Source organism: Macaca fascicularis, chromosome 6 (genome assembly GCF_037993035.2).
Source record: "Macaca fascicularis isolate 582-1 chromosome 6, T2T-MFA8v1.1".
NCBI classification, from domain to species: Eukaryota; Metazoa; Chordata; class Mammalia; order Primates; family Cercopithecidae; genus Macaca; species Macaca fascicularis.
Genome location: NC_088380.1, coordinates 71629456 through 71656030, shown reverse-complemented (window position 1 = coordinate 71656030; position 26575 = coordinate 71629456). Strand labels below are relative to the sequence as shown.

The following is a 26575-nucleotide window of genomic DNA, read 5'->3' as shown; positions in this document are numbered from 1 at the left end:
GATGGAATCTCACTCTGTTACCCAAGCTATAGTGCAAGAGGGGCAATTTCAGCTCACTGCAACCTCTGCCTCCCGAGTTCAAGCGATTTTCCTGCCTCAGCCTCCTGAGTAGCTGGGATTACAGGTGCCCACCACCATGCCTGGCTAATTATTGTATTTTTAGTAGAGAAGGGGTTTCACCATGTTGCCCAGGCTGGTCTCAAACTCCTGACCTCAAGTGATCCCCCCACCTCAGCCTCCCAAAGTGCTGAGATTACAGGTGTTAGCCACTGCACCTGGCCCACAATGCGTATTTTTTTTTCAGTTCTGAAAAACCTCATTCTTTGAGCAAAGATATTCCTGCTAAAACTGTTTCACATTCAATTATTAAACTTTTGTGGGACATGCCAACCTCAATAAATAATCACATTTGTAGTATATTTATCAAGGTAAGTGCTATATATTCATAAAAGCAAATTAACACAAAAAAGAAACAGTATGAAGTAGTATTTACAGGACTATGAAAAAAATCAAACTAAAATGTTACAATGTTTATCATTTTCATTAAATTGAATCCTCAAATGTGATGTACTCAGGTCCATATGTAACCAAAACTGGACTGGCAAGATTAAGTCTGACATGTAACAAAGGGCTCCCTCACTTTCTAATACAGTATAGTACTCTCATCTGTTACTCTCATCTCTTGTACAACATACTTTCCCAAGAGTCAATGCACAGACTAAAATGACTAATTTTCACCAATTCCTACATGTTTTTCAAGCACAGGACACAACCTCTGCAACAGGAGTTGCAGCTCAGCTTTTCTTCCTTCTCCTCTCCCCCACAGATTATTTTCAAAATTTATTGAAAATAATCGAGAACAATCTGAGGTGAGAGTAGAACAATCTGGGGGCGGGAGGGTAGATTACATGCACTTTTAATATATCATCTCAATCAAAGACAAGCTGATTGCCTCCACACATCATTATTACCCAACTGTCAGTCAGCAAACTAAACCCAACTTGCAGCTACTGTGTTCTTTGGTCACCACAGTTTTAAAAGGAGTAGCTGGTAGGGAAGTAAAGAGTGTAGGGAAACCAACATTCTGAAATCAGTAAGTTTTACATTTTAAAAAAGAATCCAGGTCTATAATGTCTGGGGGGGGGGGGGGTCTAATTTCATGTACAGGCACAAAAGAATGTCGAATTAATGTTCTACAATCCCCCACAGCCTAAACATTCCTAGCTTATATGCAATATGAGACGTGTTGGCTTTTGAATGTGCCACCTCTGCTTTATAGCTAAGGACTGACAACCAAAAACTATTCCCAGATAATCCATGTCTTAATATCAGTAAGCTTCTAGTTTCAAAACAACTGGAAAGAAAAAGTTCACTTGGGTGGCTGAGTAAAGTAGAACTATCAAGAAAAGCTTAGGAAATAACTGAAATCAAATCTCCCCACAATGTTTGTATTATATATTTTTTAAAAGCATAATAAATCCCAGTTGAATTTTCCCAAGGTAGAGTATTGTGACTTGGATGACCATTGTAGTTTTCAAGAAACAGAAACGTAGCAACATGAATCCCTTAGACCTAAACAACAGTGGCTCCAGCCCTGGATTCCTTGAGTTACGGGGTACCACTCCAGCTATACAACCCTCCCCATGAAGCAAGGAGTCTATTGCGCCAAGAGGACTTGTCTAACTGGAGCACGTTTCATCCCCTAACGCTACATCATTCTGTGGGTATGCAGGAACCTAAAATATCTGCCCAGACAGCCCTCAACAAGCTTCCAAAGCCTCTTTCACCAGATCAGTCCTCCAGAAAGAAAACTATACCAACTAGACTCTTGTATCCTTAGGCTTGAAGGCTACCAAGAGGCAACTGTATGCAGAGGGTGTGAACAGAGTTGAACATGTTGCTTGGGATGTCTATATAGGTCTGCCCAAATACTCAATTGTGGTAACAAGCAGTGAAGAAGGGAGAAGCAGAGAGGACTGTGGACCAGAAGCCAGACAGTAACTTTCTACCACCACAGTTTGACACGAGAAACTCCAAAGAGTTTGAAAACACTAAATTCTAACCTGGCCTCCCAGGGTCTTATTATGGTATACTTATGAAGGAAGGAGGACGAAACTTTTTTTTTTTTTTTGGCAAGTTCTTTCTTAAGATTGATTTATAACTTTTAAATCAGACATACAGTATATGAGACTTCATTTGTACTCTTGTTCCTAGACCCACAAAAGCTAAGGGCAAGCATGTCTGAAAGGCTTATTTCTCTGAATCACCTCAATCTAAATAAAGCACTTAGATAAGATCCTTTAAGCTAATAGTATTCACTAAACTGTAAACCACAAGTTCTATGAGTTTCAAATTAAGACAAATTAATATACAAGGTATCTGTAAAGTCAAGAAGCATAAAAAATTTTACAGTATGCTAGCTACATATTCATATAACATGCTCATTATGTTTTTCTTCTATTTCCATATACCTTTTCAGGGAAAGTATCTCTAAGTTTAAAGCAGTAAGTCCAATTGTTAATCTAGGAAAAAAAAAAAGTAAAACAAATACACAAGCCAGGAGCAGTGGCACCAACCCATGGTCTCATTATAGTCCCAGCTACTTGGCAGGCTGAGGTGGTAAGATTACTTAGGGCCAGGAGTTTGAAGCTGCAATGCACCATGATCATGCCTATGAATAGCCACTGAACTTGTGCCTGGGAAACATAGTGAGAGCCCCTCTCTTTGAAAACTAAAAATAAAAAGTACAATACAGTATTTAACCTGTTATTCCAGGTTTTGTGGACTCTCTGTAGTGTATCTATTGTGCTTCCCCCCGCCCAGATTAATAGAATATACTGCTTCAAATTCAGCACCAGTGAAGGGGTCTGGAAGTGGGGGGGAAAAAAAAGCTAATGATTCTTTATGTGAAAATATAACAGATATAAAAACAAGAGTATCGTGTGTTTTCTGACTTTTCAGGTATATTGTACAACTACACTTAGGGCCATCTGTCTGGGAGTCATCCCACAGAACATGAGTCCTAACGTCTGAAATGTATTTACATCCTATTGGGAAAATCACACAAGTAGAAAATCTATAAATGCAGATTCAAACTTGCAAAGGTAAATCCATGATGACATGTAGTCCAAAACTTGCGACAGTTCCAAGAGAAAAAAAAAAAAAGAGAAAGACAGGAAAATTAACATCATAAGGCACTTAACAGCATACATGTGTCAAACACAAATGAATCAGTCTTGATACAACCTCCAATTAAATTTCAGCAAAACATCACTTTTTATATGAATTTGGTATTAATGAAAATTTAAATGTTATAGTTTATGTATAATTAACTTGTGCTGTTATAATTGTACACAGTCTAAAAACAAGGATTTTATACATAGCTTTATGAATGGAGATATTTAAGTACCATTATTTTGAAAATTCAACATTGAGGTGGTATTCCTTGATTTTTTGTTTTTCATTTAATTAAGGTCAAAAGTTTACAAAAGTTATAAAAGTTTAGGGAAAATTAAAATAGTTATGGTGACTAAGCCTACTGAATTACCACTCATTGCAAGGGTCTCTGCAGAGGACCTAAAAATACACAATATTTCTAACTTCAAAATTACAGAAGTTATTTAACTGAACGTATCAAGGCCTCACGCCAGATTTATCATTCAACTGAAATTCTTTATCTTAATATTACTTTTTCATTCACATAACAAATACTTATTGAGCACTTATTATGTGCCAGATACTGCTCAAGGTTGTGAGGTAGAGAACAAAGCTAAAATTCCTACCCTCATGAAACTTATTTCTAATGCAAGAGAGAGATACGCAATAGTCTAACTAGTCTAAATAACTAAATAAGGTAAACTGCCGGAGAGGGAAAAAGATGTGAAAAATACTTAAGAGGCCAGCAGTCTTTAGAATTAGCATATCCCTCATCATACCAATTTTATGTTCACTTGAAAAATTCACTAATGGGGTTAAACTGAGGGCTTCCACTGGCGTGTCACCAGCATTTAGTCTCTATATAAAATCCAGCTACAGTCAAGCACACACTTGATTGGTAATCAGTACCTTCACAAAATCTACCTTCTAATGTAACAGCACAGCAAGAATCGGGATCCAGAACCATCTTATAGATCAAATGAATTTCAAAAGTGTAAAGTGACTGTATTTCATTGCCCCTTTTTACTATTCTTTAATGGCTTAAGTTTTTACATGAACTAGATATAAGCCCTCTTACTATGCCATATTCTCTTTCATATGTCAATGACATACTCCTTAAAAGACAACTGATCCTACAGGAAAAAAAATTACATATGAATGCTAAAATTACTAGTCAAAACTTTAGGGAGAAATAGTATTAAAATATCTCCCCGAAAATATCTATGTGGTGGTTTAAACATGCCTGCAAATTATTTGGTACTTCTCTCTCAGGAAGGCAGAGTTTAGTTCCCCTCACCCTAAGGGTGAGCTGGGCTTCTAACAGATACATTACGGAAAGGTAAAAATAGTAACAGTGGAGAAACCTGGCAGAAACCACCTTACCCAAGTGACCAAAGTTCAAATCACCAGTAATAAATAATGTTAATATCATATACTCTTCTTGATATGGTAAGAAGAGCACTTCCCTTGTGTGATATTCTTCCTAAAAATCCACAATCTAGTATAATCAAGAAAAAATCAGAAAAACCCAAACTTAGGAACATTCTACAAAATGTACTCTTCAAAAATCAAAGTCATGAAAAACAAGGAAACACTAAGAAATTGTCAGATTGGAGGAAACTGAAGACCTGAGGCCGGGCGTGGCGGCTCACGCCTGTAATCCCAGCACTTTGGGAGGCCAAGGCGGGCGGATCACGAGGTCAGGAGATCAAGACCATCCTGGCTAACACAGTGAAACCCTGTCTCTACTAAACATACAAAAAATTAGCCGGGCGTGGTGGCAAACGCCTGTAGTCCCAGCTACTCGAGAGGTTGAGGCAGGAGAATAGCTTGAATCTGGAAGGTAGAGGGTGCAGTGAGCTGAGATCGCGCCACTGCACTCCAGCCTGGGTGACAGAACAAAACTCCATCTCAGGGGAGGGGGGAAACACCTGAAAACTGGGCTGGGCAGACATTTTAAGTTCCTGCATATTTTAGTGGCTCATGCCTGTAATCCCAACACCTTGGGAGACCTAGGCAGGAGGATCATTTGAGGCCAGGAGTTTGAAACCAGCCTGAGCAAGATAGCAAAACCCTGTCTCCACAAAAACGAAAATTAAAAAAATAAAAAACATAAAACTAAATACAACATGGTCTCTTACACTGGATCCCAAAATAGCAAGAGGACATTTGTGGAAAACTTGATGAAATTCAATAAAACTCTGTAGTTTAATTAATAGTATTTTATCAAGGTTAATTTCTTAGTTTTGATACATGTACCATGTCTATATAAGATGTTGATACATAAGAATCCTCCGGACTATTTAGCAGTTCTTCTAGAAATATATAATCACTTCAAAATAAACTTTTTCTAAAGGACAACTAATCCAGGTATTTAACTTATTGTGAAAAAGGAATGGCTGAACATTAGCTGGAGGAATTATGTCTGACAGCAGCACTCATATCCCAACATTCAACCATTTAGTGTCAAACAACACTTCACCTCCTTCAATGACCAGAAAGTGGGGTTTTCTGCTTGTTTTTTAGCTAGTACAGTCAAACAAAGTGAGACACTACTCTGCTCGACATTAAATATTTCCTGGAACTAGGACTGAGACTCAGTATTTTTTTTACAGCACAGATGTGACTGGTAACTATTAGAAAGCCTGAAAATCTCCTCATATTCTTTGGTGTTTCAGGGGTCTTCAAAGCACTTGCATTAAGTGCCAGGAGTATCTCTATACCTGACTCCTGAATAAACTATAAACTTCATAATAATAGCAAGTAGCCCTTGTGGAGAAGAAAGGGACTTCTACATAAATATAAATTATTTCTCAACTTTCTTAATATGATACTAAACATACCATTTCCTTAACTGATTTTGCATCAAGAAGCAAAACATGGCCAGGCACGGTGGCTCACACCTGTAATCCTAGAGCTCTGGGAGGTCAAGGCAGATGGATCACCTGAGGTCAGGAGTTCGAGACCAGCCTTGCCAACATGGTGAAACCCCGTCTCTACCAAAAATACAAAAATTAACCTGGCATGGTGGAAAATGCCTCTAATCACAGCTACCTGAGAGGCTGAGGCAGGAGAATTGCTTGAACCTGGGAGGTGGAGGTCGCAGTGAGCTGAAATGGGGCCAGTGAACTCCAGCCTAAGTGACAGAACAAGACTCCGTCTCAAAAAAAAAAAAAGCAAAAACAGAATTCCAGTATTGATCCTCTCAGTAGGAAGTAAAGTCCTGAAATTGTCTGTTACTCAGGTAGCAAAAATCAAAATTAGAATGATGATGTTTAGAGGGGTAAGCAATACTGTTTCCATAAATGGCTATGTCTATGTTATCTTTAGGTCAAGTTAGAAACAAAAAAATCTACTCTTGTAAACTTCATTAGCCTATCTTCACATATAATTTATCTTCTCTGAGTGTTTTGTATATTTTACCCTTCCCTTTTTATTTAAATAGAAAAAAAAACAGCTGGACGCAGTTGCTCACACCTTTAAAGTCCAGCACTTTGGGACGCTGAGGCAGGAGAATCATTTGAACTCAGGAGTTCGAGACCTGCCTGGGCAACATAGTGAGACCTTGTCTCCACTTAAAAAAAAAAATTAGCCAGTCATTGTAGCCCGTACTTGTAGTCCCAGCTACTCGGGAGGCTGAGGCAGGAAGATTGCTTGAGCCTGGGATACCCAGGCTGCAGTGATCAACCCACTGCATTCTAGCCTCAGACACAGAGCAACATCCTGTCTTTAAAAAAAAAAAAACTCACGAAAAAGACCTTGACAGCTATAGAATATGTGCTGTAAAATCGTTCTCAACAACACTGCCCATTCATTACTCAATAGCGCTTACATAAACAATGCGCACTTTAGAAATTATTTAAGTTTTTTTTTTTTTTGAGATGGAGTTTCGCTCTTGTTGCCCAGGCTGGAGTGGAATGGCGTGATCATGGTTCACTGCAACCTTCACCTCCGAGGTTCAAGTGATTCTTCTGCCTCAGCCTCCTGAGTAGCTGGGATTATAGGCGCCTGCCACCATGCCTGGCTAATTTTTGTATTTTTAGTAGAGACGAGGTTTTGCCATGTTGGCCAGGTTGGTTTCAAACTCCTGACCTCACATGATCCACCCGCCTCGGCCTCCCAAAATGCTGGAATTACAGGCGTGAGCCACCACACCCAGTTTATTTAAGATTTAATGCAAGAAAAATATTTGTCTTTTCTGGAGAATTTGTGACATATTTCTTCATTTAGGGTAATGAAAACTCTGGCTCCCAGGAAGCTTAGCTAAATTTGATGTTTTATCACAGCAACTTAATTACTTAAAAGTGATACATTTCTTCACTTCTTTCCTCGGATCTGATTTTCTACTTCTATTAACTATGTGTTTACATCCTATTAAGTGTCACCTCAAATCTCATCTGTAAGGAGAAATGTTAAAAATAATAATGAAATTGAACATACAGGGATCCTATTTTAAATGATTCTACTGAAAATACAAAAATTATCCAGGCATGTGGTGGCATGTGCCTGTAGTCCCAGCTACTCAGGAGTCGGAGGCAGGAGAATCGCTTGAACCAGGAAGGTGGAGGTTGCAGTGAGCCAAGATGGCGCCACTGCACTCCAGCCTGGATGACAGAGACTCCATCTCAAAAAATATGGATCACAGACGGAAATGCAAAACTATAAAACTTTCAGAAAAATGCACAAGGGAAACTTTTCAGGATACAAAAATAGCCAAAAAGTTCTGGACTTCACAACAGAAGCACAATCCATAAAATAATAATAAATGGGATTTCATCAAAATTTAAAAACTTTTGTTCTGCAAAAGATGCTGTCAGAATTAAAAGACAAGGTATGGAATGGGAGAAAATACCTGCAAACTATATATCCAATAAAGGATCCATATAAAGAACTCTCAAAATTCAGCACTTACAAACAAAAAAAAAAATCCAGTTAGAAAATGGGCAAAAGATACGAAGAGAATATACAGATGTTGAATAGCACAGGAAAAGATGTTCAACATATTAGCCATTAGGAAAAGGCTACCATGAAATACCATATATTTCTTCTCTATAAAAATAGTTTTTAAAACAGTCAAAACAGAACAAAAAAACAACCAATTGCTGGCTAGGATGTGGAAAAACTAGATCCCTCATACACTGCTGGTGGAAATGCAAAACAGTACAGCCACTGTGGAAAACACTCTGGCAGTTTGTATCCCATACAACGCAGCAATCATACTCATACTTTTATCCCAGTGAAAACTGGGATGTTCACAGAAAAACCTCTACATGAATATTCACAGCAGCTTTGTTTCTAATAGACAAAAATTGACAACAATCCAGATGACCTTCAACATGAAATTATTCAACAAATTGGTAGTACACGGATGCCATGGAGTACTACTCAATAAAAATGAACAAATTATAGCTATAAGCAACAACTCTGGAATCTTCCAAGTAAAAAGCCAGTCCCAAAAGTCACACACTATATGATTCCATTCACTCCTTCATTTATTCATTCATTTATGAAACTGAGTCTTGCTCTGTCACCCAGGCTGGAGTGCAGTGGTGTAATCTCAGCTTACTGCAGCCTCGACTTCCTGGGATCAAGCAATATCCCCATCTTAGCCTCCTGAGTAGCTGAGACTGCGGGCACACACCACCACACCCACCTGATTTTTGTATTTTTGTAGAGACAATGTTTCACCATGTTGCCCAGGCTGGTCTTGAACTCTTGAGCTCAAGTGATCTGCCCGTCTCAGCCTCCCAAAGTGCTGGGATTACAGGCATGAGCTACCATGCCCAGCCTGATTCAATTTATATAACATTTTTGAAAAGACAAAATGCAAGGGGTAAAGGGAATATAGGAGGGAAATGGGTGTAGTAGCAAAAACAAACAAACAAACAAAAAAAACAGGTGATCCTTGGGATGACGGAACTATTCTGTGTCTGACTACCAAAATTCCAATATCCTGGTTGTGAAATTATACTATAATTCTGCAAGATATTACCACTTGGGGTAACTGGATAAAAGAGACACAAGACCTCACTGTAGTAGTTCTTAAAACTGTATGTGAATTTATAGTTATCTCAAAATAAAAACTTAATTTCAATGAGAAATCTGAAGTGAAACATATTTATAAACTGGTAGTAGAGAGATCTGAATTTTAACTTTATTTTTATTTTAAAACGAAAATTAGCTAAGGCAACTAAAATATCCAATAACAATTAGAAAACTACATAAAACAGTTTCTATATTTAAGTTTTAAACTGAATGGCTAAGCAGTTTTTAAATTATAAATCCAAAGACACTTTTTGAGAGAGGAGAAAAAGGGTGCAGTGTTTGAAATATGGCAGGCAACATGGACCCAAAACAAATTACCAGCACCATAAAGGAGCTCCTAGATCTCCATCAGGCTCATCCTGGATGAAGAAATTTATGTGAAAATGAGAAATGACCAAGAACTTAAAAGCAGATTACAGGCATGTGATCAACATTTAAATGACGTTGGAAGAAACTGTGACTACTATAGAAACTGATGAAGAAACAGATAAAGAGATATATAAATCAATGAATATTCCAACATTCTTTGTCCATGGAGATGGTGTTATAGTAGTTGCCTTCCACTGACAGCCGGCTGAAACAAGGAATTTATCCTGTATAAAAAATACAAGACTTGGTACAATGGCCTATTTAAATGTGTAAGACATTCAAAAGAGAAACCTGCATACATTTTGAAATAAATGATTCCAGGATTCTTCCACTCCTGAACTGAGAAGATCTGCAGATAACTCACAACTTCCTAAGCTAAGAGGTATTTTTATTTTTCTCCAACTATTCCAATAAATGTGACCAAGATACCGAATTTTTTCAGTTCATTTGCTCCACTGTTCTTACAATTTCTTTTTTTCTTTAAATTTGATGTTTGCTTTTTGATTTAAAAAAAAAAAAAAAACTATCAAGAGAGTAAAAATAAAACCCATAGAATGGGAGAAAATATTTGCAAATCATGTATCTAATAACAGACTAGTATTGAAAATATATAACTACTACAATTCAACAACTAAAAAACAACCCAATTCAAAAACAATGAAAGAATTTGAATAGTCATTTCTCCAAAGATATACAAATAGCCAACAAGGACATATGAAGATACCCAACATCTCTAATCATCAAGGAAATGCTAATCAAAACCATAATGAGGCCAGGTGCAGTGGATCACACCTGTAATCCCAAGACTCTGGGAGGCCAAGGTGGATCACATGAGCCCAAGAGTTCGAGACCAGCCTGGCAAACATGGTGAAACTCCATCTCTACTAAAAATACAAAAATTAGCATGGTGGCACATGCCTATAGTCCCAGCTACTTGGGAGGCTGAGGTGGGTGGATTGCTTGAGCGTGGGAGGAAGAGGAGATTGCAGTGAGCCGAGACTGCACCACTGCACTCCAGCCTGGGTGACAGAGCAAACTCTGCCTCAAAAAGAAAAAGCAAAAACCAACAACCACCATGATGAGATACCACCTCACACCCATTAGGACTGTTATTATCCAGGAAACAAAATAGCAAATGTTGGTGAGGATGCAGAGAAACTGGAACTCTTGTATACTTTTGGTGGAAATATATAATAGTATAGCCACTGTGGAAAACAATATGGTGGTTCCTAAAAAAATACATATATATATATATACACACATACATATACACTAAACATAGAATTACCATATGAGCCAGCAATTCCGCTTCTGTGTATATATCCAAAAGAAGTGAAAGCTGGGTCTCAAGGAGATATTTATCGACCCATGTTCATACAGCATTATTCACAATGGCTAAAATGTGGCATCCACCCAAGTGTCTACCCACAGATGAATGGATAAGCAAAATGTGGTATATACATACAATGGAGTATTATTTGATCTTAGGAAGGAAATTCTGACATATGCTAAAACACAGATGAACCTTGAGGACATTATGCTAAGTGATTTACGAGGTACTTAGAGTCGTCAAAATAATAGACACAGAAAGTTAAATGGTAGCTGCCAGGGGCTAGGAGGCTTTGGGAGTTATTATTTAATGTGTATAGAGTTAAAGTTTTGCAAAATGAAAAGAGTTCTGGAGATGAATAGTGGTGAAGGGTATACAATATGAATGTACTTAATACCAGTGAAAAATTCACTTAAAAATGGTTAAGATATCTTATTTATATTGTATCGCAATAAAAAAGCTCAGAAGAAAAATATATAAATCCAAAAAGGGGAAATTTTAAACACTGCGGGGAAGCTTTAGTGGAAATAATGGTACTTAAGTTGGACTTGATGGATGAATAGGATGTATAGAAAGAGGCCAACTAAGAGCTGTAGAACAATGACTTTAAAAAAGTAATGATGGGAGACCTTCTACTTTCATTTAAATCATTTCTCAGAATAAAAACACACCTACATTCAAATTTCAGTTTTCCAGAAATTGTGAACATGGATTACCAAATGTTGATAAACATTTTTAAAGAAGTGATAACTTTAAAAATCTGCTTCCAAAAATTCAATATGGGTAATTTCAACAACAGTAATACATTATTCCCACATATGTTGTCAGTAAAAAAGTAATCTGATCTCAGGTAATGCAAGTGCCTGATTAGAGTATTCCCAATTCCTCCTTCTCATCCCTTCTAACATTCCTGTCATTCATTTCACTCATCCATAAGCTATAATCACTGAACAGATTGTTGCCATTATCAGCAACAATCATGTATACATTTATCAAAACCCACAGAATGTACAACACAAAGAGTGAAGCCTAATATAAACAATGGACTTTAGCTAATAATAATGTATCACTACTGGCTCATCAATTCTAACAAATATACTGCATGAATGCAAGATGTTAGTAATAGGGGAAATGGAGGAGGAGGAGGGTATGGGAATTTTTTACACTTCTTAATTTTTCTGTAAACCTGAAACTACTCAAAAAACGTAAAGTCTATTTTTTTTTTTTTTTTTTTTGAGACAGAGTCTCGCTCTGTCACCCAGGCTGGAGTGCAGTCGCGTGACCTCAGCTCGCTGAAGCCTCCGCCTCCTGAGTTCAAGCCACCCGAGTAGGCAGGATTACAGGCATGCGCAATCACACCCGGCTAATTTTTGTATTTTTAGTAGACACAGGGTTTCACCACGTTGGCCAAGCTGGTCTCGAACTCCTGACCTCAAGTGATTCGCCTGCCTCAGCCTCCCAAAGTGCTGGCATTACAGGCATGAGCCACCACACCCAGCCTTAAGTCTATTTTTTAAAAACTTGAGATCAGGAAGAATTACACACTACTCTAAGGATAGATCTTTCTCTGCAACTTCTTGGCTCAAATATTGATGTAAACTTTTTTTGTAAATTAAGCTGTATCCAGTTATTTCTAAACTAAAAAATAATTATCTATAACAAACTGGTGTCCCCCAAAAAGAGGGTGGAAAAACAGGTCTATCAACCCAGAATTTCCTCACTTACATGAGCCCAAAATTCTTTTTCTCTAACACCTATTAAAAATCTTTGGGAAATAGTATTACTCTAAAGAAACTGTATTCTTCAGAACATACCTAGGAAAAAGCTGGTATAACAAAAAAAAAAAAAACCAACAGAGTCAGGAAATTTGGATTTGTTTTTCTAATCTGAGTTATGTCATTAATAAGCTAAATTACCTCCATATTTCACTTCTCCAACTGGTCTAATAGCTTCCTATTGTACTAATTAAAAAGAAAAAAAAAAGAGAGGGTACTCCAGTCTAGTCATAATGCAGTGGTACAGTGAGTATGAGGAAAACATCAGTATTCTGGGGAGGACACCTATCATTTACACAAAATTATCTGTTAAATATATTACAAGAAAGAGGGCCGGATGTGGTGGCTCACGCCTATAATCCCAGCACTTTGGGAGGCCCAGGCGGACGCATCACGAGGTCAGGAGATCAAGACCATCCTGGCTAACACAGTGAAACCCCATCTCTACTAAAAATACGAAAAATCAGCCGGACATGGCAGCGGGCGCCTGCGCCCCAGCTACTCGGGAGGCTGAGGCAGGAGAATGGCTTGAACCCAGGAGGCGGAGCTTGCAGTGAGCAGAGATCGTGCCACTGCATTCCAGCCTGGGCAACAGAGAGACACTCTGTCTCAAAAAATATATCTTACAAGAAAGGGTAAGGTTAAGGTCAATGAAACACATGGGACAAAAATAAACCTTTGGGTATAAGTAGTGACAAAGATCCTTTTCCTTGTCACACATTTACATGTTTATCATACATGTAAATTATATAAGGTTACTATAATAATCAAATAAAGGCCCAAAATAACTGTCATTTAATGATATACATAATTACAGTCATCCCTCAGTATCTATGGGGGATTAGTTTCAGAACCCTCACATATACCAAAATCTGAGGAGGCTCCAAGTATCCCTCACATAAAATGGCGTTGTATTTGTATATAACCTATGCACATATATACCTTAAATCATTTCTCCCATATACCTTAAATCATCTCTAAATTACTTATAATGCCTGAAACAATATAAATGCTATATAAATAATTGCTATATTGTTGTTTATTTGTATTATTCTTTATTGGTTTTTGTTTGTTTGTTTTGGAGATGGAGTCTCACCTTGTTGCCCAGGCTGGAGTGCTGTGATGCAGTCTCAGTTCACTGCAACCTCTGCCCCCCAGGTTCAAGTGATTCTTCTGCCTCAGCCTCCCAAGTAGCTAGGGACTACTATTAGCCACCACACCCGGCTAATTTTTGTATTTTTAGTAGAGATGGGGATTCACCATATTGGCCAGGCCGGTCTCGAGCACCTGACCTCGTGATCTACCCGCCTCAGCCTCTCCAAATGCCAGGATTACAGGCGTGAGCCACCATGCCCAGCTATTGTATTTTTTTAATTGATTTTCTTCTCAAATTATTTTCAATTCATGATTGGTTGAATTCATGAGTACAAAATCCATACATATGTAACCTATGGATAAAGTGGGCCAGCTATATTACTGTACATCACACTAAATACTAAGCAGTTCAAAGAAAATGTTTATAATTAGTATTAATTTCTTAGAGATAAATAAACTAGTTCAGGAACAACAAGGTTCAAAAGGCCATTCTCATATGACTGATGACACCTTCAAGGGGCAGAAGAAGAGTAAAAGGAAGCAATTTCCACTTAAAGAATCAGTTCTGGGCGGGCGCGGAGGCTCACGCCTGTAATCCCAGCACTTTGGGAGGCCGAGGCGGGAGGATTACAAGGTCAAGTTCGACATCAGCCTGGCCAATATGGTGAAACTCCGTCTCTACTAAAAATACAAAAACTAGCCAGGCATGATGGTGTGCACCTATAGTACCAGCTACTTGGGAGGCTGAGGCAGAAGAATCGCTTGAACCCAGGAGGCGGAGGTTGCAATAAGCCCAGATCGCACCACTGCACTCTAGCCTGGGCAACAAAGCAAGACTCCGTCTCAAAAAAAAAAAAAAAAAAAAAAAAAACAGAATCAGTCCTAGCCAGGGCAACAGTGAGAACACATCCTGTGATCGCACCACTGACTCCAGCCTGAGTGACAGAGCAAGACCTGTCTCAAACAAACAAACAAAAAAAAATGTATTCCTGCTCATGAATCTATCACTATACACCCAGAAAATACAAGCATATCAACTAAAATACTAAAAGCAATTTTTCAAAAGTCATCACTAGAGTACAGTAGATAATAAATATGAAACTCAACTGCTTCCTTTAAATAACCAGATAATACAATTGATGAAATAGCCTCATAAAAACAGAAGCTCTTTCCCTCCCTCCAAAATGTTTTTAGAAATAAATATAACAAAAATATAAGTTTCTTAAAAATAACAAATATGCATATCAACAAGAAACACAGATATGACAAGATGAAAATCATAAATGCCACTAAAGGGCATCAAACATCAAATAAATGGGAAATCTATCTTCCTAGAAAGAGATATGCTATTGCAAAGTTATCAATTATCTTCTAAATTAGTCTACAAATGCAGACCCTCTCACTCAACATACCACCAAGAATTATTTTTAGAAGTTGACAAAAATGATTCATGTCCACTTGGAAAATTCCTTTAGAAGTAGAGTAACAAAGCAGCACTTCCAGGTATTAAATATACAATGAAGGGGAGGGAGGTCAAAATAGCATAGTATCATAAAAAACACAACAAATAAAAAAAGAAAATCCTGACATAGTATAAATATATTTGGGGATTTACTACTGATAAAGGCAGTTTTTTAGAGGTAAAATGATTATATATGAAAACCACAGCTGGGCGCAGCGGCTCACACCTGTAATCCTAGTACTTTGGGAGATTCGAGGTGGAAGGATCACTCAAGCCCAGGAGCTGGAGACCAATCCTGGCAACATAGTAAGACCTCTATTTCTATAAAAAATAGAAAAATTAGCTGGGCGTGGTGGCATATGCCTGTACTCTTAGCTACTCAGGAGGCTGACGTGAAAGGATTGACTGAGGCCAGGAGCTCAAAGCTGCAGTGCAGTGATCATGCCACTGCACTGCATGGGCTGTGACAGAGCGAGACCCTTCTCCAAAAAAGAATAAAAAAGAAAAACACAACTGCGTCAAAATCACTGCACTCATACTGAAATTGAGCAATTATCTCCACAAATAACTTGTCCAATGTAAATAATAAAAATACTGGATTTCTTCCATCCCCCTTTCACAGTTGCCTCAAGAATTACTAAGGAATGAAACATTTCACCTAAATGTACTTTATCACGGAATTAAAACTTGCCCTTTTACAGTTTGGAATTTTATCCCTTTAGAAATACTTCAGAAATTAATTGAACTGCAGAGACTTCTGGCTCAAAATGTTTGAACAAATGTTTACCTTAACTTCCTCACATACATAACATGGAAACAAAACTAGTTCTCACTGTCAGAGATAAGTTACAAGTATGGAAAGGAAGGGGAATAAAAAAAACTTAAGAGTGAACCTTGTGGTGCTGGATTAGAATTGCATAATAGAAATATGCAGATGCTCCTCGATTTACAATGGATATACATTTGGACAAACCCATTATTTAAGTCAAAAGTATCATAGGCTGAAAATGCACTTAGTACCCCAATAAAACTCCTGGTAAAGTCAAAGTAGTATAAATCAGGGACCATTGTATATATTTATAGATATACAAATAAAAATAGATGTAAATATGTGTAAGTACATAAAAATATTTCCTAGCTTTACATATGAAGAGGGCCTGAGAGTAGCAATACCCGAAGAGCAACAATGAACACAAGCCCCCAGATCTTGGCTTCTAAGTACCATTTTCCACTAAAAACAATCAGGAAAAGCAGAAGATATGTTAGAACATCTAATTGTGCTAAAAGAAAAAAAAAAAAAAAAAAGCAGTGCTCAAAAAAGGAAGAGATATCAAAAACAAAAAAGAAAATAAGCCAGGGGATTCTCATTGGCCAATCAAGAACAATTTGAGCACCAAAATAAATAATAATGGATTGTGTCCCTGTGAAGATAAACCTAGGTACATGCAAATAAGTGAATTCAAAATATGACAAAACAAAATATTTACATAGTTTCAAAGCACCTACCACAAAATATTAATTAATTACAAACAGGGAATGAATACCTTAAAAAGGGCAAGTCTGGCAGCCACAACTTTAATCACATAAAGTGAATACCATAACAGGACAAACTGAAATTGCCTGCCACCTGATAAGATGTAATAAGAAGAATGCAGCATCACTTTTATGATAGCCCTGCCGAAGATCTAATCATAAAAATCTAATCAAAGATCTAATCATGAAAAATATCGCACAAATGAAAATTGAGGGGTATTCTACAGAATAACTAGACCTGTTATCTTCAGATCTTCAAAAGTGCCAAGGCCTTGAAAGAAAAGAGAAAGAAATTATTCCAGATTGAAGGAGAATGAAGAGATGACAACAAAATGTAACACATGATTCTAAATTGGAATAGTTTGCTGTAAAAAACATTATTGGGATAATTAATGAGGTTCAGATGTTAGTAATATATTCATGTTAACTTTCTGATTTTGATGGTAATTATGTCATTATATGCAAGAGGATGTCCTTGTTTGTAAGAAATAAACATTAAAATATTTAGGGGTGACAGGCTGGGTGCGGTGGCTCACACCTGTGATCCCAGCACTTTGGGAGGCCGAGGCAGGGGGATCATGAGGTCAAGAGATCAAGACCATCCCAGCTAACACAGTGAAACCCCGTTTCTACTAAAAATACAAAAAATCAGCCAGGCATGGTGGCAGGCGCCTATAGTCCCAGCTACTCGGGAGGCTGAGGCAGAAGAATGGTGTGAACCTAGGAGGCGGAGCTTGCAGTGAGCCAAGATGGCACCACTGCACTCCAGTCTGGGTGACAGAGTAAGACTCTGTGTCAAAAAAAAAAAAAAAAAAATGTAGGGGTGATGACAGGGCATCGTGTTAGCAACTTAGTCAAATGGTTCCAGGGGAAAAAAACGTTCAAACTTTTCCATATGTTGGTCATTGTTTCAGAAATTAAAATTTAATTTAAAAATATCTATAGCAGTGCTGAAAACGTGGGAAGGGTATACCTACAGATAAGAACAGAAAGGAATTTATAAAGAATACAAAGTAGATTGGGGTCGGGGAAATAACAAAATGCAATATACTTGAGGAACCAGATACCCAAAACAAGAGAGTGGCATCTCCAAAAAAGATGAGTTTTCTTAGCAAGAAGGATTAAGACAAGTATATACTAAGCAGTCAGCCAGAGAGTAAAACCACAGTAGAACACTGTGTAGCTAAAGCCTCTAGTACAGCTCTATGTACGTAGGAGGTATGACACTTGGACAGCCTGAGTATGAAAAAAGAAGACTGCCTCCTGAGGAACAGTATGCACCTGTACCAAAAAGTCAAGCTATCCACATACCTTCAAAGAGAAACTCATTAAATATTTCTCCCTTTCCTCTTCTAAGCAATCACCAAAGCCAGAAGAAGGATTCATTGGGCTGGGAACATACATTTAAATAACCAATACAGTGGAGACTAGGTCATCAAATAAAACTTTGACTACCATGAAAATCTAGTATTGGAAGAAAACACAAAAAGCATGACAGATACACCAAAAGCACAGTAAGATCAAATTTTCTGTACTATTAGTAGAATAAACAAAAGACAATGTTAAAAGAACATCTCAGAGATTAAAGGTTACATGTAGACCAAAAATAAAGCTAAAAAAACAAAATTGGGCCAGGTGCAGTGGTTCATGCCTATAATCCCAGCACTTTGGGAGACCAAGGAGGGAGGACTGATTGAGACCAGGAGTTCAAGACCAGCCTGAACTCATCTCCACAATAAAATAAAAACATTAGCTGGACATAGTGGTGCATGCCTGTAGTCTCGGCTGAAGGTGAGGTGACAGGACAGCTTGAGCCCAGGAGTTCAAGGCTGCAGTGAGCCGTGAGTATGCCACTGCACTCCACCCTGGGCAACACAGTGAGATCCTGTCTCAAAAAAATAAAAATAAAAATCAACTTCTATGAATAACAAGAATTCTTAGAAACTCTATTCCAAAAACAAGTAACAAAATAACTGAAAACAAATGAAAATCAAGTAAGTGGGCTAAAAGATCAAGCTTCAACACTCTCCCAGAATCCAATACGAACAGACAAGAAAAAAATTAATTAATGAAAGTTCCATAAATCCCAACTTCCACCTAAGTTCTTGAAGTGCAGTTAGTTCGTAGGCCCTGGAAGTCCACAGTCTCTAGAAGTCCCTGAGACACTTTCAAGGAATCTTCCAGGTCAAAACTGTGTTTATAATAATATTGAGATGACATTTTTCCCTTTTCCATTATATTTACATTTTACAGTGATGTTGCAAAACCAATGGTGGATAAAACATCTAACACCTTTACAAGAATAAAGGCAATGCCTTCAAGCTGCACTAGCACCACTACATATTCCCAGGTTTATTTTTTATTTATTTTTATTTATTTTTTTTGAGACACAGTCTTGGCTCTGCCGCCAGGCTGGAGTGCAGAGGCGCGATCTCAGCTCACTGCAACCTCTGCCTCCCGAGCTGAAACAGTTCTCCTGCCCCCGCCTCCTGAGTAGCTGAGATTACAGGCGCCCGCCACCATGCCCGGCTAATTTTTTGTATTTTAGTAGAGACAGGGTTTCACCATGTTATCCATGGTCTCGATCTCTTAACCTCATAATCTGCCCACCTCCCCCTCCCAATGTGCTGGGATTACAGGCGTAAGCCACCATGCCCGGCCATTCCCAGGTTTATTTCTAAATGCCACTTATATCTTTAATAAAGATATTTTGTTTCTGTATGCTACTGTATAATGAAATATGTCAACATTTCTTAAATATGTTTAACTCAATGAACCCATATTTTCCAAATGATCAAATGCACGCTGTTACAAAATCATGAATGGGTAAAAGATTTATCCAAAGTACAAGATAAACTAATGGATTTTAAGGTAACAACAAGAAATAAAAAATTCACCAACATGGTCTCAGATTCAACACTGCCACAAACCTTTAAAAAAGTTACTGGTTACCAAATTTTGACATAACTACTTGTCAAATTTTGGTCTCAAAGAGTATCTACAATTATCTAAAAAGAGTATGAAAATATTCCTCCCTTAGGCTGGGGAGGCCGAGGCGGGCAGATCACCTGAGGTCAGGAGTTCAAGACCAGTCTGACCAATACGGAGAAACCACATCTCTACCAAAAACACAAAATTAGCCGGGTGTGGTGGACCATGCCTGTAATCCCAGCTACTCAGGAGGCGGAGGCAAGAGAATCGCTTGAACCCGGGAGGTGGAGGCTGCGGTGAGTGGAGATTGCACCACTGCACTCCAGCCTGGGTAACAACAGCAAACTCCATCTCAAAAAAAAAAAAAAGAGAAAATCTTCCTCCCTTTTCCAACCAAATACCTGTATAAGACTGGATTTTGTTCATACACTTCAACCAAAAGAACATACTGTAACAGATGGAGTGAAGAAGCAGATTTGAGAATCGAGCTGTTTTCTATTAAGCCAAACATAAGAGACTTGCAAAAATATAAAACATTGCCACTCTTTTTGCTAAATATTTTAGGGAACAATTATATTTTTATTAAAACAATGTTACATTAACGTGCAATAGCTTAGTATTTTCAAATAAATTAATTTTTTTAAATTTCTGTTTTGAGTCAAACCAAAAAGTTTGAGAACAGCTGCCTTAGGGCTATTACTATTTCTTGTAATTATGCCATATTACAACAGAGTGAACCCTCCTACAGACAAATGAAATGTACAAGGCACTTAGCCTCAAAGTAAGTTGTCCCAGATTACTTTCTAAGTTATTCAGTCGTCTTTCCATTTTTCTATTGCTTCACTGTAACATCACAGGTCATAACTTCACAATGCTGTAAATGTACCTTTCTCACCCCTTCTGGGACACCAAAGAACCAAAAACAGCTCATTATGTACATAAGTAAATGGGCTCTGAATAATAATGGCCCTAAAAGTGAAGTCCCCAGACTCTGTTATACCTGTTTTGATTAAGGAGATAAGTTTTTACTTTCTAGTTTTTCTACTACATTCAATATGCTTTTAAAGCTATAATAACCTCCAGATAAGTAGAGTCTTATTAAGTGAATTTTTATATATTCTTCTTTTCTATTGTCTTCCCACACTATCACTGAAAACCTGGGAAGGACTTCATTCGATGGTATCTGAAACAAAATTTGAAGTGACAAAAATAGAGTGATAGAGTACCACTGTGCTTATTTCATGAAATCAAAGAAAGATAATTTCAAATTTTTAGGGATTCTGCGACAGAAAAGACATCTTGAAAGGTAGGACAGAGAGGAAAGTACAGAAAAGAAGGAACAGAGAAATAAAACTGTGTGTTTTAAGAGGACAAAAGTATAATAAAACAAGAAGATAGAGAGGATTACAAAGTCTTAATACATAAGAAGAAATAACAACCTGGTATTATCTTAACAGTTAATTTTGAAAACACTAAAGAGAAAATGGAAAACTGAGAAAACAAAGTATAAAACAAAGCAATGGCCAGGCGGGGTGGCTCATGCCTGTAATTCCAGCACTTTGGGAGGCCGAGACGGGCGGATCACGAGGTCAGGAGCTCGAGACCATCCTGGCTAACACAGTGAAACTCCGTCTCTACTAAAAATATTAAAAATTAGCTGGGCATGGTGGTGGGCGCCTGTAGTCACAGCTACTCGGGAGGCTGAGGCAGGAGAATGGCGTGAACACGGGGAAGGCGGAGCTTGCAGTGAGCCAAAAACTTGCCACTGCACTCCAGCCTGGGCAAAAGAGCAAGAGTATGTCTCAAAAAAACAAAACAAAACAAACAAACGCACGCAATATACTGATGAATATAAAGTTAAAATACTGGCATGTACACTTAGTTGAAATGCAAGGGGGATATTCAGAATTAAATGGGCTGTTAAAATAAGATCCCATAAATTTTTTCTACTGTATGTTTTGAACAGTTTTTTGAGGTGATAAACAGAGACTAACACAGTTTGAAAAAGAGGGAAATGGCAAAATATAATTAAGAACGACCAGTTGAACACAGAAAAAATAGGCTAGGTAAATGAAGCTAACTATAAATATAGGAAGCTAAGGAATCAGAAGAGAAAGCTGAATAGTAGCTAGGTTTCTTTTTTACAATTAGGAAACCTAAGAAGAGGCAGCTAAAAGGTGAATCTGAAAAATGGGAGTTATCCATAAACCGGGCTCAGTGGCTCACGCCTCTAATCCCAGCACTTCAGGAGGCCGAGGTGGGCGGATCACCTGAGGTCGGGAGTTTGAGACCAGCCTGGCCAACATGACAAAACCTGTCTCTACTAAAAATACAAAAATTAGCTAGGCGCAATGGCGCGCACCTGTAATACCAGCTACTCGAGAGGCAGAGGCAGGAGAATCCCTGGAACCTGGGAGGTGGAGGTTGTGGAGAGTCAAGATTGTGCCACTGCACTCCAGCCTGGGTGGCAGAGCGAGACTCTCGAAGAAAAGAAAAAAAAAAAGGAAAGGAAAAGACAAAGACATCTTTAGAGGTTTACAATAGAGATGTATTCCCAGAAAAAGAAAACGCAAGCAAGCATGTAACAGATTCGAGAAATGAATGAGCAAGGCAAAGTGTCAAAATGCAGGCAGCCAAGTAGGGTTTATAAGGAGAATCTGGATAAGCAGCAATTACGAAAAAAAAAAAAAAGAAATTGCTAGCCAGCATCACTAAAATTCTGCATAATCCCAAATACTCTGTAAGTACTGCCATAATCTATTTCCAAAACAAAAGCAGCTTAAAATCTAAATCATATTATCCATAAGCAATTATTTCAAATAAGTAATTTTGAAATACCTATTTTCTGAAACTTTAAAGCGTATTTCTTAGAGGGTACTATTTACTACTAATAGTTCAATACCAACAATGTCTAAAATAATCAGTTTTAGAGATTTACCAACGATATATGTGAAATGTATCCATAGTTATCACTTCATTAAGAGCATACAACAAAAATTTGGTTTCCATGTTTGTACCTCTATAAGTTTTTTATAAAGTTTACAAGAGTTTGATCTCAAATGGCAAGGAGACTTCACAACAGTACTACCTGAATCAGTCGAAGTCCTGAAAATTCATGATTACCTTCAATAAACAGAGCCTTTAAGTGTGCATTTTGTGCAACATACACTTTGGAAGCTCTCTCTATTTGCCAATTTAATCTTAGAAAATCCACACCATACTAAGAAGAATATCCAAATTTTGAAGCCATTTAAAAATATTTTAACTGATGACTGTTCTTTTAACCTCTTTTTAAACCTTTGTCACAGTTTAAACAAGGCTTCGAAAATACTTACAGTTTGACAGTAGTATAAAACCTAAAATTTAAGTTAATTCAGTGATAAACTAACAGAATTCCAAGAAAACTACAAGTACATTATGCCTTGTTGAAGAGAAAAAAGGAAACACAAAGGTCAACACCTCACTTTATAAAATGTGTTGTCTGCATCGAAAAAAAAATCAAGGACTAAATCTAAAATTAGAGGTTTAAAGTCATTTTCAAGTGCTACAATACTGTTTTTATACAAAATTTACTAATAAATAACCATCTTCATAAAGCGATAATTCTCTATAAAGGACTTGCTCTATTAAGGTTTTGTTGCTTTTAAAGCCAAGTATAAGCCATATAAGGAAACTGAAGTTCAATGCCATTTATTTTGTTCAGTTCTTTCAGATGCCCAAGAATAAACTCTTTTGCAGCCTAATGATACGTTCCAAAATCATAAAGTATACGAGTTATGCACTTTAAATTCTTTGATAAAGCTAGTTTGACTTAACAGGAATTACTCGATGGTTCATAAATCTTAACAACAATGAAAAAAAAATCTCCTGAGACCATGCCCTGGGGAGGAAAAAAAAAAATCAAAACTACTGTAATAAATAAAAGACTGCCTTTGGAGATGTACTTAATGAAGCTGAAGTAGCAAAGAACAAATTGTGAAATAATTTGATCCTGATCTTTAAAACCTATTTTTTCTCTTTGAACTAAAGAAAATCAACTCTCTCTTCGGGTTTCCGGTCATTACGTGAGACAGTACAGGCGATCTAAACATCAATATATATTCAGGATATACCTACCAACAGGTTACCAAATTTATTCAATATATATTCAGAACTACAGTATTGTATTTCACCTCCCTGCACCAAAAAGCTAAACAGAAAAAGACTAAAACACCACTGAAAAAAGCTTTGGGTTTGCTGCTATCAAAACTAGTCCCCATTGGTTCAGAAGTGTTCATAGCTCTGACTGGTGGAATGTCTGCCATGCTTCATGAATCCTGCCCCCACAGATGTAGGCAGAACCTACCACTATTTATGCAGAACCGACCAAAAACATTTGGGCCAACACAAAAATGTAAATACCATACTACTCAAAAAGCATAGCTTTTTATCACAATCACTGTGATTCCCTTGAAAATCGTTTCAAGCGTTTTACTTCCCTTCCCATATAGTCTGTTCTGAACTGCACAGAAGTCCTATCAAACGTCTTACAGGTTGTTGTTATTGTTGTTTAATTATGTCTCTCTCTTTATTATTAGTCCTTACTCCTTTTTTCTTCGTAACGGATCAGTTACAAGAAAAGTCTAGTCGATACTTGCTTTCAATTAAACAAGTTATACAGCGCTAAACGTCTGAAAAAAAACAATTACACACAACTAAAGAAATATATTACCCTGAAAAACAACTAAGAATGGCAAGATTTTTTGGTTTCTAAAATCTAACTAAATATACTGATCAGAGTTGGAAATAAAACAATAAAAACCTCTATATACGATTAACGCAAGCGCCAATATAATCGGTAGGAGTATAAACAAACGCGGCAGCCATCTCAATAACAGCAAATCACTCGCTGCAGCGACCAAACTTTCTTCTCAAACAGAAGGTACCAGGCTGAGCAACTTAATATACACTCTATACGTTCCAGAAAGCCAAAACTTCTGGCCCCTGTGAACAAAGGCACTCCTTCTTCGGATTGCTGAAAACTTTTTGTCCCACCGCATTCTTACAACCTCTTCCAAAAAATCCAAAGTCCAGATGGTGGGGCGGGGAGGGGGGAGAGGGGAGACAGGGGGGTTGCAGTTCGATTATTTAGCCTCTCAATTATTATCCGCTTCGATATGAAGAGAGGAAGATTTAGGGTAACTTGGAGAAAAGTGAAAAACACTAAAAGATCATCTCTTTTCCAAGTCACAAAGTCCCATGAACTTTGAGACTCAGAGACACTTTTCGTGAAAATTACCTTTCGGCGCGACAGCGTCTCAGGGCAGCTTTTTCAAGGCTTCGCTTGACATGATTTCCTTGCTTTCATTAGTCACTTTGGATCCAGCTGAATTTCTCTCTCGGGTGAGAGCGGATGTGGACTCGCCTCCCGCAGAAGAGTAGGTGGCTTTGGTGGGGGTTGGGGTGCGGGCTGGCTTCCTGGTCTCTAGTTTTGCAGGAGTTTCCCAGCCCCGACTAGGATCTCCGCCGAAAAAAAAAAAACTTTTCACTCGTGACACTGCCCGGAATTGCAGTGCGAAACTCACTTCCTGCCTTGGCGAGAAGCAGAATCCAGCTCCGTCCAGGGGAACCCGGAAAACCAGCTCAACGCGCACCGGGGAGGGGGAGGGGAAGGGACAGCCGCCGGGAGCCTCGGGCTCCGGGCAACCGGCGCGCCCCGCACACCGGACGGCAACGGCACCCGGCCGGCGGGGGAGAGGACGCTGCCCGGGCGCTCGGCGAGCCTCGGCTGCGCTAGGCCGCCACCGCTTCCTCTCTGCCGCCCCCAGAGCCGGGCGGCAGGGTTATTGTCTCGATAGAGCTTGCCGCGCCCTTCGTCCGCGACGCCGCTGCCGCCGCCACCCGGAGCCGGAGCCGAGGAGTCGGGCAGGCTCAATGGCGGCCCCCTGCCCGGGCCGTCCGTCGGGCCGTCCGTCCTTCCGTCCGTCCCTCCCCGCTTTCCCTACTCGCCCTCGAACCCTCTTCTCCCTCTCCCGTTTTCCCGCCGCCGTCCCTCCGCTGCCCTGCTCGTTCTCCTTCCCCAGCGGCGGTGGCTCCCCGAGACGCGCAGGGGGCGGGAGCAGGCGGCAGCTCTGTCTCCTCACGAGCTTGCGGGGCCGCGGCAGGGGCCGAGGCTGCGTCCCGCGCCGCCGCGCCACATTCACTCGGGCGAGAGACCGCGAGGGGAGGGAGGATGGAGGGAGCGGAGAGAAAGGAGGAGGAATGGGGCAGGGGCGGAGGGGAGTTACTGCCTCACAAGCCGCGGCGGCAACAGCGCCACCGCCCAGGCCGCGACGGGTGAAGAGGCTGCGCGCCGCGGCTCCGCGGCGGGGGCGGGGGCGGGGCGGTCTCCTGCCGGCTTCGCCCCAACCGCCAACAGCCGGGCAGGAGGCCGGCGCGGGCCAGTCAGCGCGCGGGGGCGGTGCGGGCCGACGTCGGCGGCGGGGGGCGGTGGGCCGGGGGCTGTGGGAGGGGCAGCCGGCGGCCGTGGGTTCCCGTGAAAGGCGAGCCGTGAGGCCCGCTCCGGCCCAGGCTACCCGAGGCCTGTCTCCCGCCAGCTCCCCGACCCCGCACTCCCCCACTTCTGAGCCCCCCAAGGTGGGGAACGCTGGCGACGCCGACCCTGCTGTCTGCTAGCGGCCCCGCGCCCAGCCAGGGAGATAGCCCACAGGCCTCCGCCGCCCCGGCCGATGGAGTTTCTTTGTACGACAGTAATCGGTGCACAGGGGTTGTTGGAGTCCAGCCCTGATTTGAAGGCAGCAGGTATCTCTTGCAGCTGCAGCACTCCACCTTCCTCTAATGGCACGCTCAGGTCGCAGGAAACCACAGCGGCAGCGCGGCGCAGCTTCCCACGCCCGCCCT

At 39.6% G+C, this 26575-nt stretch overlaps 1 protein-coding gene across 15 annotated transcripts in view; it reads right to left on the bottom strand.

Moving 5' to 3' along the window:
• The window catches only part of ERBIN (erbb2 interacting protein), a 151077-nt gene extending 125088 nt beyond the window's left edge, over window positions 1-25989 (bottom strand). For all 15 annotated transcript variants that reach the window (XM_073993543.1, XM_065546336.2, XM_005557037.5 and 12 more), the window contains exon 1: window positions 24975-25989. The gene's annotated coding sequence lies outside the window, so the exon portion shown is untranslated. The remainder of the gene's footprint in view (window positions 1-24974) is intronic.
• Window positions 25990-26575: the final 586 nt, after the last annotated feature.